At 41.3% G+C, this 22,191-nt stretch overlaps 1 protein-coding gene across 37 annotated transcripts in view; it reads right to left on the bottom strand.

Moving 5' to 3' along the window:
- Positions 1–22,191, bottom strand: part of LOC119027522 (receptor-type tyrosine-protein phosphatase delta-like) — a 402,917-nt gene that overhangs the window by 358,577 nt on the left and 22,149 nt on the right. For 27 of the 37 annotated variants that reach the window (XM_037112788.1, XM_037112801.1, XM_037112795.1 and 24 more), the window contains exons 1-3: positions 5,684–5,840; positions 5,390–5,508; positions 5,203–5,238 (exon numbers count right to left, since the gene is read on the bottom strand). The gene's annotated coding sequence lies outside the window, so the exon portion shown is untranslated. Of the gene's footprint in view, positions 1–5,202; positions 5,239–5,389; positions 5,509–5,683; positions 5,841–5,873; positions 6,047–9,733; positions 9,835–22,191 lie in introns of those variants that run through there. The other 10 variants (XM_037112815.1, XM_037112826.1, XM_037112813.1 and 7 more) reach the window with 3 other exon arrangements.

Raw genomic sequence — 22,191 nt, 5'->3', positions numbered from 1 at the left:
GCAACGTTGATGAAATTCAGCTGCACAACACAGACGCAGGTTTTTTTTAGGCAATACAGATACGGTGAGTCGAGCAGAGAGGGAAACATCCGCCATAGATTTCCTTGTTAAGATGAATTCCAAATCATCGATTGTTGAGTTAGAACTCTAGCTTCCGTGAGAGAGAAATGACGTAATGGGAAATAATGGCCTTCCATAGAACACAAACATTTGTTTGGTGACTATGTCATGGGTTCAGGGTAAAGATAGCCTATAAAATGCACTATAAAGATACCACTTCAACAACTACAGTCCATGCTAATACAGCATGCAACAGTACAGCAGACCAACATCCATAGTGTGGCTTCATTCAAATGTCAGCAACATATCAATATTTGTAATGGATTTCCTTTGTATAGGTAAAATATTATCCCATTTGCCTTGCAGCTTTACTTCGGACACTGTGCAGTTAGAAACTGACAGCAATTTAAACCAAACCACCACCGACTGTGAAATGTTTTGACACTTTCTCACCGGTGAAATTCTCCCACTGCTTCACCAGTGATGCAAGAAAGGCCAACCAAGAAAACCTTGTTGACTTTTCACGAGGAGACAATATGTTCTAGATCAAATGATTTGATCAAACTGACATCATATTTGCCAGCAGACATGTGCTGTACAGTAATACGGCTGCTGAGGTCTGGATGCACCTTAGCTGTCCTCTCTGTGGAGGATTATTCTTGCAGTTCTTGCAATCTGTATTTTCATTCAGATATCTGGACATAGAGAGATAATAGAGAAAACAAGAGCTACAAAAAGATAAGCTGGCTTGAATACACACACATATTGTGTTTAATCACTTTAAAGGACTAATATGCAGTTTTTGACTTTGGAACAAACACCATTTTTCTCTTACAAAATCAATGTTTTCTCTTATACATAGCTCAGTATATGGTGGCTAATGTTAACTGACACCAACTTTAGCTTGATATCAATACAGAGCCAGTTCACTGACTGTAATGCTTTTGTCAGGTGTATGTGATGTTACTACAGTGTCGTTATAAATGTTGCTCCAGGACCATCATTGAAACTGTCCAGAAACTGACTGACCAGGCATCAAATATACTCCGCCAGGTTAACGTAACAGAAATACTTGGTTAGGTCTACGTAAAAAAAAAAAAAAAAAAATACTTGGTTAAGTTTGGGTAACAAAAATACTTGTTTCAATGATGGTCCTGTAGCATTATTATTCATTATTTATCATGTTTCAGGAACATACACTCTTCTCATAATCATGTAACTGCCAACTGGGGCCAATGGTTTACCAAATGTTGCACAGTCTGGCTTTAACTTGCTAGGGGAAAAAAAAACATCCTGGTATAAAGTCTTCAGTCCAACACACATAGTTCATTGAGCAAATTTGAAAACTTCCCGGTCTGTCAGCGATAACAGCAAAATGCTTCTCTTTCAGCCAGAAACAGACAAAAATGAAAACATTTATTCCAATATATGCCATGCAAACTAGATTCAGCTTGCAAGCGCAAATTATACCGACTTGCATACATCCATCATGGCTTACTGTTGATTCATGTCTTACCCTGAGAGAGGCTTGTTGCAGTGTTGATACTCAGCTATCAGGTGACACAGTGTGATAACCTCTAGTTTTTATAGTCATCTGCTAATATGTGAGCAGAGTAAAATATGAGGAAAAAAACTTTCTTAATTGGATAACAGGAGACTGTGAAGCCCAGCAATAGTTCACCTTCCTACTGTACGACATACATCAGGCCTAATAGCGCTGATGTCTCCTGCAGAAGGCTAAAGTTGTTGTTTAGCAACTTAACGAGCACCTGATTTATGACTGGAACCGTGTGCCCAATAAAGAAACAGCACAGGTGAGAGGGTTTCATCTCCAAAGCATTTTCCAACCATCAACTAAGAAAAACGAAATTACATGTAAGAGTGTGCTTGAGTGCGTGGCCCTGTGTATAAATATCTGTCTGCGTGCGTATGTGTGGGCATGAATGTAATTAATCATTAATTTCTCGCTTTACATGATGTGCATGAAATGGCTTAACATCCATCCCACTCTAAATCTCCAAACATCTAGTTTCTGTGCTGAAACATATTTGAGGAACACACGCCCCGACACACACCTGCGCTACGACACGTGACTGGTTACATCTACAGCTATGTGATGCGCATGCTTTTTTGGGTCCTGTCATACCACTCTTAGATTCAGAATCAGATGGTATCCTGTGCCCCGCCGCCAAGGGAGTCTTGGCTGCATGGGATGAGAAAGAGATGGCAAACTTTGGCAGCTAACGCATCAGCTCTCGCAAAACGAAGCCCGCCTCATCCAAGAGCATTAAGATGTGGATAAATAAATAAAACATTGCCACCATCAGAAGAGAGGCAATGTGACAGCGGGATTTTTTCTTTTTTTCCTGCTTTCATGTTGGCAGGCACAGACATTTTATTTTGGGATGAATCAAAATTTCCTGAAAACGCCTGCGTCAGGTGTATCTAATTATCTGACAGCGCATCCTCATTATAGAGCGGCCCCTGGGAGCCGGCTACTCGGCTTGCCGAGCCTTGGACCGCAATCAAGGTGTTCCTCACAGTAAAAACACTGGGATAATATAGCCGCTGCTCTTCTATATTTGTCCTGCCTTCTCCTTTTTTTCAGAGAATTGGGAAATATTTGCTCTCCTCTAACACTGTGCGCCCCCGTCTTCCCTCTGAGCCGTTATATCATTATATGTATACTAACAAAGAGGCCGGGATAAATCAAGCGCAGAGTGCGACATCCAGAAAACATGTATCTATACAGTAAGACCTACTGAGAAATATGCGATGCAGAAGAGAGAAAAAAAAAAAAAAAAACAGCTATAAATTTATTAGCAGCTGTTTTGACAGGCCCTCGCCATCTCAGCCATGCCCCGATTATGTCACCTGGATGAAGTTTATAAACCATAATTACAGCTTACTGCTGCTCCTCTCCAGGGAGGTGCAGCAGGCAGCAGTAAAGTGGGAGTGTTGTTAACACAGTCTCACTAGTGCAACCTATGTTCAGACATAATTAATGAGAGAAGAAGACATACAGAAAAAAGTTCAGCTATCTCACTGGCACCACGTGGCCATGGCTCTTGGGGGGTTGGGGGGGTCACTGTGAAGTAGCTTGTGCAAACTGTGAACAAGCAGACCTGTCTTCCCCGCTTACTACTTCTAGCCGTTGCTCAAATCCCATCCAGCAGTGATTGATGCGGGCCCTGGCGAGTGGTTTTGGGAGTATCACTCAAAGGGAAGACGGGAAGGAAAATTGCAGAATGTTGCCAGTTTATAAAAATGGGAGCGCTGCTGGGTAACGGACGGCAGGGGGACGGCCTTACCTGGAGACTAATCCTTGAAAGCTTCACAAGACACTCACCGCCTGACAGCTAATGATTCAGATCCACTTTTGGTCTCCAAACTGTCTCAGCACATGGGGATAACTAGCCTAAAGGACCGCTGTATTTCAACATTTCATCATGTTGCAATTTATTGTGCAAGCAATAGCGCTTTGAATGAGGAGGGGGAGGATGTGTGTTTGTCTCCCATTGGTGCTTCTGTTGGATTTGTTTATTTTCATATTTGGATGATGTCCACAGTGCCTCTATATTCCTTAGTGTTCTGCTATTTATAGATAGACAGATAGACAGATAGACAGATAGACAGATAGATAGATAGATAGATAGATAGATAGATAGATAGATAGAGCCAAATAAGCTCAGCATCAGCAAATCTCTAACCCCGGGGCAACATTAGTGAAGCAATACAAAATCCAGCCTTAATCACAGTTCAAATAGGAAACTCCCATCTCAGTAACACTGATGGCACAGCACCAAACAACTTCATATCGAAACACAATGAGTACCATAACTACAAACCAGCTAAAGTACATTATTGAGCCGTTTTTTCGGGAGGTGTTAAATTCCTCATGCCCTCATGTCACAGCTTCCTGTCTGCTTCCCATTTAGCTCTTTTTATTTGTAATGCAACAGTAGCCTATCTCTTGCAGCGCCTCATGACTGGCAGACCGTAATGCTATTACCTCTCCTCAATGGTCATGCTCACTTAGCCCTCTGTCACTCTACACTAGCCGGGCAAGACACATCTCTCTGGCTCTGTGAGCTGTCCTTGCCCTCATTTGCGATTGCTTCTCCTCAGCTTGGCTTGCTACAAGACACCAAGGCGCACAAACTTTTCAGTTCATTATCTCGCCTTTTTAGAGGCTTTTTCCCACTTCTGGTTTTTTTTTCTTTCTCTCTGGGCTGCAAAGTGTGACTGCAAATCATGGGTAATTGGCTATATATATGAATCACTTGTCAGTAGTAGTCTGACAAATACTCTTTAGCACACAGAAAGCAGTTGTATAAATCATGGAATGTTTTTTTTTTTTCCAAATATAGCTGGCAGGGATGGAGGGGGGGGGAAAAAAAAAAAAAAAACCTAACCCACAAAAAAAAAAAAACACACACAGGCCCCTGCTGACACACTACTGCGCATGAGCAGCTGTCAATCACCAGTCAAATCTCACATCAAAGCCTGTCAGATAAGAGCAGCAAAACGGGTAAACTGGGTGAGTCACAGCCCACCCACCGTCTCCATCACCTGAGTGAGGAGCCCTTGGGCACGCGCGCACGCACGCGTGCACACATCCATCCAAAGACACCCCCCCCCCACACCACCACCTCTCATGTGTTTCGGGCGCAAACATTTAACCAAACTTTCCTGCAACTACCACACACAATATCCTCGGAATGTGAAATGGCACCGTGCGTGCTTGTGCATCCTTGAGGAGAGAGAAGGCGCCGTTTGGAGAGGCGGACGGCTCCGCGCTGTGAGCACGGTGTGTGTGTTACAAATGACGGCGATGAAAAACAGAGAGAGAGAGAGAAGACAAAAAAAGAAACAAAGAGAAAGAATAATCTAAATATCTCGCCACCACCTGGAGCGTAACGGCGAGCAGCACACCGCCGCTACGTTATCCATAACGCAGCTGGAAGATATGCAGAAATATGCGCCCCGGGCACCTCACTCACATCGCGGCACGACACATAACTTGGAGCGGACACCAAGCCCAGCACTTACATTGTCCACACACATGAAAACATGACGAGCTGCTTTTCAAAAATTCACAGAAGAAGAAGCAGGTGAAATAAAAAAGTCTATACTACTTACTATGCACACAGGCGGTTGAATGCAAAGCCCCGGTAACTGCAAATAAAATAGAAGAATGGGAAATGAGGAATTTGCTTATTTTTCTTTCTTTTTTTCTCTCTTCGCATAAATAAAGTCAGTGTGGTAAATAGACACATGCATTTCAAATAAAACCGTGAAGATGTCTGGTATCAAAATGTCCACTCACCGGAGCTGTCCGAATAAATTCCTGAAGAAATTCCAGAGGAGTCCCTTCTTTCTTCCCTCAAAGTCAGAAAACAGCAATGCTTTTTTTCTTATTCCAAAAACAGGCCCCCTTCTGCTGAACTGAAAGAGAGAAGAGACCAAACAGCCACAACAAATTCCATTAGAACCGAGAGAGTCCCCCCCGCCCCACCACCACCCAAAAAGTGTTGACAGAACATCTGTGAAGAGCAGCAAACAAAAAAAGAAAAAAAAAACAGGACAGTCGTAATAAATGGCCGGGATGGACAGATGGTACCTGCTCTCTTTATCACTGTCGACAAAGACAATGAGAGCGCCAATAAGACGGGCAGGAAAAACTGAGAGAGAGCGGAGCTTTTCTTAGGAAACGCAGCCCCGGCGTGCTGTCAGATTACACCAGCACACTCTCACTCTCTCACGCACACACACACACACACACACACACACACACACACATACACACTCACAGCTCCCGGCGACGGCTGGAGAGAGAGGGGAGGAGAGGAGCGGAGCGGAGGAGAAGAGAGGAGAGGAGGATAGGAGAGGGGAGACGGCAGGGATGCTGCGCTCGGCGCTGCACTTCGCAGTCCAGCCGCTGGATGGCCGGAGAGAGGAGCGGCTCGCACCGGGACGTCTCTCCTCATCCGACTCTAACAAACAGTCTGTCGTTCAGTGAGGTCCTGACGCTCATTATGACAACTTCCACTGTCTTTACACTGCTGTTATAAACATCTGCTGTGGCTGCAGTCGTCACCATTGTCGTGTATTATTGCCTCCACCTGGCAGCTCCAACGCAGATAACTCTAACTGGCAGCTTAATTACAGCTTAACGTCTCTGCAGCCTGAATCACACTGTGGAGGAATGTAATTCATTGCATTTATTCAAGTTTGGGGTTTTGTTTTGTTTTGGGTTTTTTTTTCTTCCAAATTTTGAGTACTTGAACTTTATTAAGTGTTTCTTTGTACATTTTTCTTTTTCTTTTCTGACTCGATGTTACTTGACTATATTTATTTGAAGACTGACGTACAATGACAGTTTTATGATTTAAGGACTGTTTTTTCCTTTCTTTGTTGTTTTTTTTTTTACTTGCTTCACCCCTCAGTCATCTTGAGTATAAATAAATGTCGATTGATTCATTGCAAATATATCAGAATACAGATAGAGCGGGTCGTCTAGTGATTGGAAGGTCGCTGGCTCAAAACCCCGGCTCCCTCCCCAGTGCATAAATGTGTGTGTGAATGGTTGAATGTGACAATTGTTGTAAAGCACTTTGAGCGGTCAGTAGCTTGGAAAAGCGGTACATAAAAATGCATATCCCTTTACTTTTAAAAGAAAATAACTGCTGCTAACTGTGTGCTAAGTTAGCCATTTAGCTGATGGTCTCATTAGCTTTTACTCCACCAAAGTGTGATGCGTAGCATCGGGTGAGTGTTGGCTTTTACACCACTAGCAAAGGAGCTGTGCAATGCAGTACAGAGGTGATTTACAAAATTGGATTCCTGAAACAAAAAGTGCAAGCAACTTGTTTCTGCATGTTGTTGTCTGTATTGATTTAACTCTTACCTGTTATGTTTTGTTAATAATAGCTTGTTTTGGTTGTGAGTTGAGGCCAGTGACGTGGGATGTTTTGATTGATATATTGTGACATAATGTGAATTAATGTGATTTTACATTTTGAAGCTTTGTGCTCTAAGCTGCTATTTGTTTAGGTGTTTTATCAGACGTGATAATCTCTCATGCTGGTTTGGAAATCTGAGGCCGCCTCATAAAAACTGAAATTCTGGTTTGGGAGCTCACCAGAGGCAAAACTTTATGCGGTATAAGCATTTTTCACAGAGGGCGTTTTGACATGCCACAGCAGGGGAAGTGCAGGTGTAAATAAAATCTAAAAAGAAAAAATGGCTGAATTCCATTTAGCTGCTGAGTTTCAGGGTCCTGCAATTGTGCATGCTGGCTCACTGTCAATTGTGAACAGAATAGAAATAATTTAATGTAGCTGGTAACATCTGCACTCTTCCTACCATAATATAAGTCATAACATCTGCTGTGAAAAAAGCCTGTTGTGTTGGGATACGACATGATATCTGTCACTTGTATATATGTTCCATATGCTTCTAAAGTGAGTAGTTGCTACAGAATATATGGACACGAATAGAAGATATTTAATGTGGAGAAAAAGCTGTTTTAATAAACTTAAACTTTGTAAATTAGTCTATTCCATCAGTTCAATGTACATTAATTTACGATAACCAAGGGAATAATTGGACATGTTTCTTTAAGAGTGGTTACAGTAAAAAAGCAGTGGTATGTTTCAAAGAATTGAGCCTGACTGAAGCCCTCATTAAGTTACATTGTAAGGATTTAATTAATCACCTTACTTTTGATGGATGGAAAAAAGAAAAAAGTTTGGAGGCTATTTTTTCCTGAGGTGGTGGGAATAAGATGCACTTAGAGGTGTGATTTTAGGTGACAAGAGGTAAAGAGATGTTGTGCAAGCTGCAAATTGAAGCGAGGAAAATATTCAGCACTAGTTCTATGATGGAAACATTTCTTTACAGCACAGAGTACAGACACTTATCATATGTGCAAGGTAACATGCATGGTAGGCCCCCCAGTCACAAAAAAGGATCTTAAGCAGCTGACTGGGCCACTAACTGGCACTAACCATACACCTATTGGTTTTCAAACTATTTACAAAAGCATCATGTCGTATAAACATATAACCCCGTCCAAATCTGCTCATTGTCTCGCTCAATATACGTCAACAACACATACATGGCCATCACTTCGGCACAGAAAAAAAAAATTTAAAAAGGAAAAGAAAAAAATCACAATAAATCTAGTCATATACACAACTGCCTTTACCTCTCTATGGATTGGTCTTTGAACATTTTCCATCAAAAGCACGCCTGCTTGAGCCAGCCAAGTCATTTATTTTTATCATCGTTTTAGTTGACTGTGGATGGAAAATACATTAATTCATGATTCATTTATTTTTATAGATCAAAAACCAGATCTAAGTAATTTGGTACATTTTTATTTTTAAAAAAAGTATATTCTAGACATCTCAGAGTTTTGCTCTGGACCTGTGGAATACCTGCAGTGTTATGGAGCCTTTGTGTGTTTGCCCATTGGTGGTCTGAGACTTTGACCACTTGCAAGAACTTAACTTGCTTTGTGTATTTATTTCATCAGTATAGCTCTGGTTGATATAAGCGAGGCTGCAAACATTGCATGTGAACATGTTACACTGCTGCTTATACTCCTTCTCATGCAGTTAAATAAACAAGGATACCATTCACAACAGTGTTGTTAGCACAAAGCCTCAAAGAGACAGTATTATACAGATACAATAGTCTTGTTAGAGTCTGTGGTAAATAAAGAATCACGATGTTTCATTCTAACTTTACCAAACTACTCTCTTGTGGTGACCAAACCAGCTTTTTGCTGCCTGTCACATTAATGTGTGGGTCACACTATCCAGGATATCAGACATTGGTAATAAAAGCTGTGTGAAGTCTTCCGATGTGGAAAAACTCTCAGGTGAAAGCCAGGAGATAAGATAATGTTAGCTTTTTGGAGTATTTATTGAACATTCCCAGGTCAACTCACATACTCGGCACATTATTCCAATTTGGGCCAGGTACAGATCGTATTTGAGTCACTTCAAAGAAAGATTTTGTGCATGACAGGAGTGATTCTGGTGCAGCAGGGCAAACCACGGGGCTTCCATTAAGGTTGCACAGATCTCCATTTGAACCTATAATTATGCCATTTTGGGACAACCCTTGAGCTCAGGAGCAGCTGTCCATTGAGAGACAGTCCCTGCAGGGTATTAAGAAACACCAGGCACACTTCCCTTATGATAAACAAGATCACGACCCGTCCTCTATCCATCATCTTCTGCACAGCTGCCTGGAGGTGCTCTGAGTGGGTGCAGCATCAGAGTTTCCAGTGGGAGTGTTGACATGTTCTTTATGTGTCTTTTTGTTTCTGTGAGTGCTTTCTGTGTCTGTTAACTTGTTGTCAGGGGCCACGGCAGTGAAGTCCTTAGATATCCAACTATAAAAAGAAAGAAACTCTGCACACTAGTGTTAAATGTACCAAATAAGCCTAGTGGTAAAATATCTGCAGAGTGGTCTGACTGTGTTGAGGGAAGGGAAGCTGTTTAAGCACGTTTTGGGACTACGGGCAGATGGCAGTGATAGGTTCAGGAGAGAAGCTGCAGAGATTCCATGTAGCCCAGGTGGCAATTGACCTGTACCGACATTGAGATGACAGTTTGGGTGCGAGGATGCTGCTAAGGTGTGTGGGGTCAGTACAAACCTTGTCAGCTCTCCTCTTCTTTGATTGATGGTTTACAAGCCGGCACCTCTCTACATCTCCGCTGTCTTACACACTGTCCTTCCTGCCAGGCTGCTGGTAACCTATAAACAGGAGTTTAAAGGAAAAACTTAGCAGAGTTAACTTACCGCGGAGCAATTTGTGTTGAAGGAGGAGCAGCAATCCCCAAACGCAATGCTGGAGTCAGGCTGTTTGAAGCAGTCTATCTGTTTGAAGGCAATTTTTTTCATTATTGACCGAATGCTGTGCCCTGTAAGCGAAATCTAGAGGATAAGGAAGGTGGTTAAAAATGGATTTGAAGCAAGGCCAGTTCCAAGCGCTTGTAGGTTTTCATAACCACTGACCATCCAGTTTTTTCCTTTTTACAGAACGGAATGATTTCAGGCGGTTTAAAGGTCACTGTTTGGACTGAGTTTTTTCTGACTGCTTCCTTATTGCCTGGGTTGGATTTGGGCCAGCAATAAAAAGAGACGATCTCTTAACTATCACTTTTCTAAAATAATTTACTTACATCATTTTATCCCTTTACTGACTCATCTGACTCACACACACACAAACACACACACACTACAGCGGTTCCATCTTGAGTGGATGTGGATATATAAGACATTTTTCTACAGTTACACTGGACATACAGAGTATGTTTTTCACATGAGCAGGTGGTTGTGAAAGCTATCAGCTATCTATCAATGTTAATAAGCATTATTCCTAATTTAATTTGTCCACATATCTAATCAAGTTATTTCCATTAGTTCCTATTGTCTTTGCCCTATAAAACCATGATATATTTTACAAAAAATACTCTACCAGTCTAAGGCTTTTTGTCCTGTTAATGTGAGACTAATGTGTATCACTGTCGCAGTGTAAGATTGTGCATTGCAACCGATGTATCACACACACCGATATCACTATAGCTTGTTAGATGTGTACCCATGATGTTTTTGGTCTGTTTCATGATTTAGGTCTAATGAGTCCAACTTACTCACCGAACAGTTTGAGTGCACGTGTAGCCAGCTGACGGCATGATTGAAACATCAGTTAGACCTCGTGAGGATGAACAAGAAATGGGTTTCCACTATTTAAGGCCTCACTTTATATATAGCTGGAATTCTGCCAAGTATGCAATATAAATAAAAGGTGAGTGGGTGAAGCTCTGCTCAGTGCTTTCTATCTGATATTCACTTTGGTTCACACAGAAGTAAGGTGATATTTATGAGTCACTGTATTATTCTGGGAGACTGGAATTATTTGAAACGTTCTCTTGCTCATACCTGTTTCAAGAGCTTCAGCCGCAGAGTCAGTTCCGTGACTCTGCGGCTCTTTAGTACCTCTTGTGATCACTGCTGAATTATAGGACAAAACCGATTTTGCATTTTTCCCGTTCCATGCGTCCATTTGAACATTTTCCATATGCCACATTCCAATTCCGGTTGATGTAAAATAAAACATTATGACATGAATCCATAAATGTACTGTAAAATTGATAGAGGAAGGAAGAGACAGAAGCGCACTCACCTCAGTGATACTGTCATTAGCTCTCTTTAGATTACAGTGCTAAGCTCACGCTGGTCTTGCCTGAGGTAAGAGTGATGAGAGAAACTCAGAGATCAGGGGTCCCTCTATGTTTTTCTCTGGATTTCACAAACATGTTCATTCCAACCTCAAAATTTCATGCTGACAGCAGAGTTTGTGGGCCAAGCACCAACGTGAACTCACTTGTCACAAACAATTACATACTGAAGTGAATCCCCCCTGTCCACAGAGATTGTGTCTCCTGAGACTGAGGGTGATGGAGAACAGCGACAAAATAATTCAAGAGCCCAGGGCTTCAAGCTTTAACATCAGCGTCTTAGTGGCTGAACCAGAGCTGAACCACGCAGCCTCCGGTGCAACATACGGTCGCTGCATCTTGGAAGTCGTGAACTGCTGTTTCAGGGTTGAGGTCCCCTGTGCATGTAGTCATGCGGATGTGCAGAATTTGAAATATTATTTTCATCAAACATGAAGATCCAAGATACTTGAAAGCCCTCTGAGCACTCAAAGTTTAAATACAATTGTATGCTTCTGTACACTGCGCGTAGTTCTGTTGCCATGACCTCTCAGAAAAGTGCAGGAATGTCTGCTGACATTGCGGCTTCTTTTTGTCAAGGTGAATAAGTAATCACAACTGGTATTCCTGTAAAATTTGAGAGGATTGAGGGTGATCCATTGCAAAAGTTGTCATCAATTCTTTTTCAAGCCTAGAAGGTCCTCGACATGAAAAGTCTCCCCCACAAAAAGGAATGAGTCAGGACAGTGAGTGATTCTAATTGGACTGGTATATTGGAGACAGTCATCTTGAAATTCCTAATGGATCCCTGAAGAACTTCTTTTCCAGGACACTAAATGGAGGAAAGTTCTTTGCCAACGCAGCAAGAATCAAATGAACCTCGTTATACTGATAGTCTAAAGATATTGTCAGTTAAATGGTGATGCTGGAGCACACAGCAAAAAATGTGCACCAATTAGATACCCAGAGTGAGGATTGCTGTCACATGTTGGAGGTTACTCCCCAATGCAGAGTGCCCCTCTGTCCCTTTGACTCATCAAGGGCTGCCTGATGAATGTTTGGAGGTCGTGTTCCCCCTCCTATGAGTTCATAGTTGACAGAGGATCGACAGGGGAGAAGTGCTCTCCAGCCCAGTTGTTTTCTCATTCATGCGCACATGCAGAAGTCACAGTTGACCAAGCATTGTTAACAGTGGCTTAATGAGATGAGATTACGCATTATGCCTTGCCAGAAAATGTTTACATGCAGGGTAATCTGAGCCAAGCCAAACTGTGCAGGGAATTCCCGAACCCAGTGATATAAGCAGCTGGCCTCCAAATGTTTAAACACTACAGATTGCTGTTGTTAGATTATATAATTCATGTGACTTGTGTATCAAGATAAGCCAACACACTACAAATATTTGTGTGTGTGCAAAGCAAATCAGGGTGAGCCTACAGGAAATGTCTACCTATATATAATCATTAGTCCAACAGCATTTAAATGACTATATTTAATGATTACATCATGGCTGTAAAACAACCCTGATTCTGGAGACGAGCTATTCACAATCAAATCATAATGTTATATGCAATACTGCCATCCACTGACTGATTCATCAGTGATATACGTTTTCGTCTTCACATGTATTTTTCTCAAGACCTCTGAACTCATCGTCTATGAGGTGTAAATGATGTCACATTGTAAAAAGTATTGTACTATGACATGTCATAGGAAAGTAGGACATCACTATACTATAACATCAACGTTTACTATGACATCGCACTATACTGTGACATCACAGTATTCAGGCATAATATACAATGACATAATTGCATCACAATATTTTGTTAGATTGTATACAATACTATGACATATCTTGCTATACTGTCATGCATCCATGGCAATATAATATTATCTGGCATATCATAATCAACAATGACACATCAGTGCATTGTCATGACTGGCAGCTGGCAAACTATACTCATATCGAATTACTGGACTATAACATATCATACTATACGATGACATCACACCATTCTACATGCCAGCAAAGGATGTTGTCAGACAGCTGTGGCTGACTTGTTTATTTCAGCCTTGCCTTGGTTGCCGCTCTGGACCCACACCAGCAGTGCCTCATCTGCTTTGGCACCGCGCACTCCAATGTTGGCCTCTAGGACCAGCCAGACTGCACTGACTGACTGTCTCTGCCAGTAGCAGTGATTTTACTTTCACAGATTATCCCTCCTGGTGATACTGCACACTGAAAACAGTCGGGCATAGTTTGGTGGCAATGTTTCAAAGCTCTACTCTTCAGTTTGTGCCATTCATCCCTCTGGAGGGGCTCCTCCACTACGGTAAATGCAAATCCCAAATCTCTACACTAGGGAGAACACTGTCCCACTAAATAGTCTTTTAGCTGTTCATTTTGACTTTGGCTTGACCAGCTAGAAGTGCTCCCATAAACAAGTAAAATGTTCTTAACAAAATATTCCTCCAGCCAGAGTTAGCTAAAATGAGCAACAGCTGAGCTCAGTTCTCAATACAATCAGAAGTGAGCTCACCCCTGTGTCAAAAGAGAATGAATTCTGATGTCTTGCTGATTGAGACAAAAACAGTGTGACTACTGTTATGGTTCACGTCAAGGCTCTGGTCCATTTCAGTACACAAAATGTTGTCAGTCCTGTGCGTTTTACCAAAGCCTAAGGACCATGACTTCTTAGATTCTGATGAAAGCCAGACTGCCTTGCCGCGGATGCCTGCCCTGCTGAACTATAAAGGTCCAAAGGGTGCTGTGGTTAACTTGCTGACTCACGGAGAACCGACCAGTGATGGAGAAAGCATGACTCGGTACAAGAGTGGCTGACTCTGCATGTGTGACACCCAGATGGCAGTCCCAGCTATGTGACTGACTGCATGACTCCACTCTCTCTCCCCCCCACTCACTTCCAACTAGTCTCTGGCAGGCATATCGATGTAATACAACATAATTATTAACACAGTGTTTTGGTTATATAAGTCTGGCACTATTATGATCGTGCAATTGTGCGTAATAATCAAATTAGTTGGTAGGTTATCATAAAAGCCTTAGAGAAGAGGCCTGTGCATTTGCAAAGCAATGGTCTGATGTTATATTCTGACCTAATACTGTAGTAATTCAATTTGCTGCCAGAGGCAGTTCAACTCAAACATATAGAGCAAGTGGAGTTAAAAGCCAGTTTACAAGGTCAAGATCTTGCAAGGTTGCAATCGCTGGATCAGTCAAATGAAGATAAGAAACATAAGCGAGCAACATTCCTAGAAACGTTAATAGATCTTATAAAATGGCAATGGGAAACACAGAGGCGAGCCAAACATTCGTGCTGATAGCAGCTATTTGTGACTCATACAGCTGATGGCAAAAATGACAAAAAGGCAAACATTCTGCTGATGAGTGACTCTGACCGAATTAAACATCAACATGAGCTTATTTAACTTTTAGTTTCCTAACAACATTTCATGAAAGTCATGGAGTCATTTTTCCATCCATTATCTGTCCACTCAATCTAAAAATATCTAATGGCTAACAGTAAATACTTCGAAGTCAAAATTGCCTCTACTTTGTGTGTTCTGTGAATACAAAATGAGCAGCAGTGAAGCCTGAGCCGCATTAGATATCCTGCTTCACCTGCAGAAGCTTACTGTCACGTGCCAGTCATCTATGCAAATCAGGTCAATCTTGGCTGAATCAGCCCAAAGTGTAGTAGATTTTTTCAAAGCCACTTTCTCCCTTCATGCCATTTTTATTGAGGAAAGAGAGTGATTTTGTTTCTCTCCACTCAGCCTAGTGCTTAAAGTGTTTGAGAGAGATAAGGACATCTGCATATTGAATCTTTTCCAACCTTTTTTATCCTCCCAGAAACTGCTAGTTATCAGGCAGCTCACCTGTTGAGATCAGCATGTATTTATTTTTTTCAAAAGGAGTTTTACAAGAATTTACATTTTTGCCTGACACCAATTTAGCTGCTATAAAGACATAAGATGCAATTTTAAATAGCCTAGCTCCAGCTGAAGTGAATTTTAATGGAGGCCATTTTAAAAGATCTCAATTACTGATCAATAATTAACAATCACTTCAAGCAGACAATGACCAGAGAGACTGCTGTTTGAGATTAAAGTGTATGGACGATGCTATGAAAAATGTATCGAAGCGACGGCACAGCTGGGTGAGTCCAGACATAATCAAAACAACTAGAATTCACAAGACAAATGGATCAGAATGGTAACAATCTATCACCAGTGGTACAAATGGAATATTTGTGCTGCCTCTCTTGCAGCACTGGACTGACTACTTTAACAGATAATCTTGACATTTAACAGCAGCACACAACATGGCGGCACGACTGATAATAGCACAGTGTTTGTTTTGATAATGGCTCCCTCTCGCTCCTGAGCCATCTTCTTTGGAGTGATTCTGGCACCAGTACCAGACATTTTTGGCACCGTGAGTCCTAGTTATGTTTTCGAGGGACTGTTGTTAAGTGGTGTCGGCCCTGTTTCAGCAGTTATTCACTCACCTCACAAAAAGTCACACAGCACCACCATATGTGTCGGCTCGCTCACAATTGATTTTTTGCCCAGAACAGGAACTGCTGCTCTATTGACATTATGGATTCACATTCGACAAGAGCTCAAAGATTTAGCTGTGTGGAACTGCACAAAGGATAGTAAAGGAATGCTTTACTGTATCAATAATAGCCATGTTGTTCTTGGACACAGTGATGTTTAGAGACATTGATCCTACACATGTGCCTACAGTTGACATAACTGATACAAGTTAGCAGGAAGCTACTGAAACTACCTATTCAGGACTTGACACGCTGTGAGGACAAACCAACATGTGACACACATAGTGGCCACTTTATTAGGTACATATGTGCAATCTAATACAGCCCATTACAGCAGCACTGCTAATGCATCAGCTCATGCTGTAATTTTATTAAAATTGTCATGAAAGCGCAGATTCAGTGTAACTGCCACTGTAATGTACAAAGCTCCAGTGCAGTTCATTTCCACATGAGCCCCCTGCGGTTCCAACTCTCCATGGTCATGACTGAAGTCCTCGTGTGCTACACTGCTCCCTGTGTGTTCTTTCAAAATGTTTAAAGATGTATATGCGAGACGAGATGCACGATGCACACTCCCTCAAATTTTAATATTTGCTGTTTATGTCCATATTTTATTGGACTTTTGCCTGTTTTGATTTCACAGCCCTTTAATCACTTCATTAATATTTTTATCCTGATATTGTTGGGATTACTGTGGTTCTTAATTTGAGAGAGAGTATTAAGGGAAGAATATTTGGCAAAGTTAAAAAAAGAACATTCTTGTAGAGGTAGTCACAGTTGTTTTAGTACAGGGATGCACAGCACAGCATGTGACTCTTTTTATATCTGCGTGACTGAATTTTATCTTTCTTTTAATGTTTTGCCTCGTGTGAATCTTGTTTACCGACTTAAAGTGCCTCCCAGAGTCCAAGTCATCTGTGGCTCCTTTTTTAAAGTTGATAAATAGTTGTTGTTTTTTTCCATTTCTAAAGTTTGCTTATACTTGTATCAAAGTTTGGGCATTAATTTGTCATTATATTGTTTCTTTTTTTATATATTTGTCATATTTGCTGATATATAAGCATAAATCAGGTTTAAAGTTGAAAATACACGTCACTGACCCTTTTTTTTTCTATTCGTGGGAAACCCTTAATTTTGAGAACCACCACTGTATGACCTCAATGCTAAAACATTTTAATCACACTTCTACACTTGTTGGATTGGGTTGCATTACATTGTACAGGTGTGCCTAATAAAGTGGCCACTATCTGAAGACCTATTATAGACTCAATTTAATTGTTGGTATGGCAGCATTCAGAAACACACATTCCTTCAAGTCTTATACAAAAACAACTTTGGTCCACTGCTGCTTAAATCAATGAATCTCGTCATCGCAGTTTACTCCCTTGACTGCATGTATTATTCCTAGTACATCGAATGCAGATACATGCAAGTATAATTCAAAGACGTGTGCACCAGCTGGCAGCTGTGCGTTTATTACATAACCATTTATTTGCCTAATAAGGGTTCGTCAAGGCTGTGTAAATGAAAAGTGACTGCTCTCTCATGACTGCTGAGAGCGACGGCAAAGCTCCATCACATCACGACATGGGCCATCCAGCACCCTGGCTTTTCCTATTGGCATGAAAAACACATGTCTTCTTCATTATTAACGAATAATCCATTTCATGTCTATCATCAGTGGGAATGCAGGCATGTAGAGCTGTATGCAGTAGAGATAATTACAGTCCGTCAGACACAGCTCCTAGATGTTTGGATGAGTGGCTGTGATAGAATCAGGGTGATGTTTTATTGATCCCATCCCCACAAAACTCTGCTAAACCAGGCCTCTGCTCACTTTTATTCGCACTCATTAACACTATATGGGCTCACTCTCCTTCTCTCCTTTACACAACACTGCTGAACACTAGAGACATCCTAGATATTGATATTGTGGCAAATATAGTGTGCTCCCTCCATGCCCGTAGGTCCGGCCGGTAAGCCAATTAACCTCACTCTCGGTGCCTTTAATCCTTTAACTTTGGAGCCACCGTCCTGCTTCTATGTGACACAGCCATGCAGCTCAGCAAACCTTTTTGTAGCATCACTCTAACATGTACACTTGTAACCCTAAATGCATGCTAAAATCAAAAGGACTGACAAACTAGAGACTTTTTTGGGGCTTTGTCTGCAAAAATCTCACATCTCTGTCACAACTTCAACTCAGTGTGGCCTACACTTTAGTGTTGCATAGCTAACATGTAGGAACAGCCTCACATCTCACCTACTCCTACAATCTCCTTGAATAAACCTGAATAATTCTCCTGTGAGTTCAGGGAGTGGGAAGTGGAGCTTTTTTTTTTTCATCCTGTCCACACATAAAGGGACATTATTGTTATGGAGTGTGCCCCATCGTGCCAAAGGCTGGCTGCCACTGGCCAAAGTATTTGCACGTCATGCTCTACAGCAGACATATCTATAAACTAAGACAAGCCTCACCTTTCAAAAACTCCAGCAGCTGCCCAGAACACCTTCTCTCCATTACTGATGACTGGTGTCTCCTAGTGGAGCGCGCATAAATCCAGGTTGAGTGCTGACCTGTCTCAGGATCTCTTCAGCGTAATCACTCTCACAACACTGACCAACGTTCTTCTCCAGATCTCAAGTTGATTGACTTCTTTCTAACAAACCTCGGAGAATCTCTCAGCACAGTGACAGTCCATAACCAGGCACTGACAATTTGGACCTGGCACATGGATAAATCTAACCAGAGTGCCAGATTCTCAGTTGTAAACTAATATAGACCATACAATTTGGCAATCAACGAAGTGTCCTCACTCCAATAATTGTCAGATACAGCAGCTTGGTAAGTGGCCCTACGCTTCACAGTATGATCCTCTTTTTATCTCTCTAGCATCAAATTTGCATGTGCAAATTTGGGATCAAATAAGCAATAATAAATATGTAATAACTGACAAGGTTTTCAAAATCACTTAAGTATGGAAGGTTTAGGTACCAAAACTATTGGTTAGATTTAGGCAGAGAAACTACTTGATAGGTTGAGGCATTTGTTAAAACTAGCGACTCGGTTGAGTTAAGGAAAAATTTGTGCTTTTGGTTAGAATAACTACACTACGCACTACTACAAACTTGGGTAAGTTTTATGACATCCCTTAGGTAACTTGCATTTCATAAGGAATCTCACTTATGTAACTTAACAAATCAGAACTGACACGGTCACACACAGGACTAAAACTAAACTTGTCTTTTGGGAGAGCCCTACATATGACCCATCCAACCATCACAACCACTGTGACTCAGACTTTTCTCACGATTAATAATAATGCACTCGGGGGAGATTTCCAGAAAGGATGTGATGATTGGTTATACTTTGACTTTGACCACTGACTATGCTGTTGCATTTGACGTACTGGGAGTGAGAACGGGCTCCAAGTACAGCAAAGTAAGAAGCAAAATCTCCATTGGGGAACATGCGTAGATGTGAACCCTATAGCATCTCTTCATACCAACAGCACACTTGGATGTTACATATTGAGCATCTGTCAGCAACAAACTGAATAAGCTTTCAAACTATCCTCTAGTTGTTTCAACAACCTTAGTCCATGATCAAGAATATTCTGCAGACTGCTTACTGTCAAAATCACTACACGTCCGCTGTGAACAGCTAATCTCTTATTACGAACAACCTTGGTCCAGCACTGTAGTGCAAAGGAGGAATGTTGTATTCGTCCTTTTGACTTGACCGCCTGTAAACACTGCACTAAAAAATGTGAGAATATCTAGTTATTACCTTAACAAAGAGATGCAGCTGCAATAAATAGCAAGAAAATAGTAAAATATCAAGTTAATTATCCAAACAAGAACACAGAGTAGAGGTTTCACAATTTCTACAAACTTCTACTCTTCCACTTTGATGTGACAAAGCAGTAATGAAAATGCTGCATGGTTTGTTTCCGCTAGGTCAATTTAAAGAAGATGCAAGATGAACAAGTGTCATCAGAGCTACATATGCCACAGAGGTTGGCCACCACAGCGAGAGGCTCTCTTATTAATTGCCTGTCAGATGTGGTTCTCAGGTGTGGCCATGGCAGATGGCCTACAAGGCTCGCCGATGTGGCTCCTCACCTCTCTGTGTGGCACCTTTGAGTTTCATAGAGATAACTGTGCTTGGCCATTTTAGCTGTGCATCTGGATGCATGAAAAGTTGTAATTAACATGATGAAGATGTCCAGTTGAGTAGATTTTCGTCAAACTGTCGTATCTGTTAAAAAAGCACTTTGAAGGTTATATATATGATCTACTTAGTACTCAGTATTTCCTGGCACTGTGTTGATGGAGAGTATTTTCAAATTCTGTGAAAGACTTGTACAATGTGCTGATAATGCCCATTGGAGAGGGCGGATCAATTCAAAGGAAAGACAGTGAAACACGATACATAATTGAATCTGTATATCAATACAAAGGCACAGTTTTAAGACTGAATAATTCAAGAGCTCCTCCACATAGCAGTCGAAAATATAGAGGGATTTCCAGGAAGAGTGTCCTGGAAATAGTTGATTTTAGATGTCAACTTGATGTCTCAGAAGTTTGAGCCTGGTCAGGCCGGTCATCGGTGATGACTGATCAGTTTTGGTGTTTTTCAATATGCAGCATAAGACGGTCCAGTTGTGTCTTGTTTATAACTTTATCTTACTTTCCTTAATTAAATTTTTTTGACGTGCTTGCATAGAAAATGTTTTTATTCCAAAAAACCTTTTAAACTACTAAAATGAAACTCAGATTACAGAAAACATTAGATTTATTTAAGGATGTGAAGCAGCAAATGTCAAACCATTTAAGATGTTTAATACCTGCCAGAAAGGTGAAATCAATTTCACACGAGTGTCATTATTTGAAGAAAATGGTGGACTTAGGCCATAAATGGGCAGTGCAGCTGCATTAGGTCATTAAATGATTTGAAAGAAAAGACTTGGATTCACACTGCTTAGTTTCTCACCTCTGGGCAGTGCGAGGATTTACTTTAATAAGACAAGCTTATTGCTTTTAGAAATGCTTTTTTATTATTCCTAGAAGGCATGACAGAAAACCCAGCGCTTTGCATGTGTGGACTGCCCATCACATTAAACCGAGGGTAGCCAACAGACTGAAGCGGGCTGAAATCAAGTCTCTGTAGGGATATGGTCTCTGATTTTGGTTTAAAGTGTTAACAGTGAAAATGAACTGAAACTGCTTTGTCTTTTTTATTTCTGAATAACCAACGTCACCCATGAAAAGCACTTTTTTTTAATGTATCAATACAATTTTGGCTTTGTCGCAGAGCAGCTATTTGAGTTATTGTTGGCAAATGGTAGCACCCAAGACTGACTAGAGTGGCTTTGTTGGAAATATAGACTCAGTATTCAATGACGTATTCAGTTAATTCAGTACCATCTGACTTTTATGGACTTGACAACCAAGAAATAGCCTCAACATTAATCAAATAATGTTCATGGTGATGGTTTTAAACCCACTTTAACTTTACAACGTTATGGGAGTACTGTCAGCCAATTCAAAAGTATCCTGCACCTGTCACTGTTTTACCATCAACCATGATTAATATTACTTAATATTGTATTAATATGCAAGTTGCATTTTAATGCTGTAAATGCTAGTTTTACTCTACTTTACTGTTGTCAGATACATACATATCAGCCACACATCAGCCCTATTTTTCAGCTAATCCAGGGAAGGTTTAAAGTAGCTTACTTACTTTAGTGGTAGCAGGATTTTTCTGATACCATTACAGAAGTCGCGGTATACGGTGTATACCCACTTATTTTTCAGTCAGCATTGTGTATGCCCACTTCTAAATCCCCCCTGATGCGCACGCAGTAGCGTCACACCGATGAACAACAAGGTGATTTCATCCCCCCCCACCTATTCCTATGGTATTAAACCGTTTGCCCGCCCTGGCGGTGTACCAGCTCACTGAAATGGAGCGCACCTCAGTACGGTGAGTATACATGAAAACCCATTGGTCAAGTTAGATTGACTGACAGCCATCAAGCCAATCACAGCCATTTGACCAAACCCACTAGTCCCGGCCGCCCAGGTGCTGCCGTCACTCGCTGCCGTGGACCGCGAGCAAAGCAGAAACATCAGTGCATGAAAAATGGGATTTTCGTCCCCATCAACGCCCGGAAATCTCCCTCATTTTCGGCAGTTAATGACAATTTACAGCCAGTGAACATCTCGTTTGTCTGTGCCACATATTGACGGAAACGAACCATGACGTATGTGGAGCTCGCAGAGGTGCTAATGGCTCC

This window comes from Acanthopagrus latus, chromosome 10 (genome assembly GCF_904848185.1).
Source record: "Acanthopagrus latus isolate v.2019 chromosome 10, fAcaLat1.1, whole genome shotgun sequence".
Lineage (NCBI taxonomy): Eukaryota > Metazoa > Chordata > Actinopteri > Spariformes > Sparidae > Acanthopagrus > Acanthopagrus latus.
The sequence above is the reverse complement of the archived record's forward strand: the minus strand, read 5'-3'. Positions and strand labels throughout refer to the sequence as shown.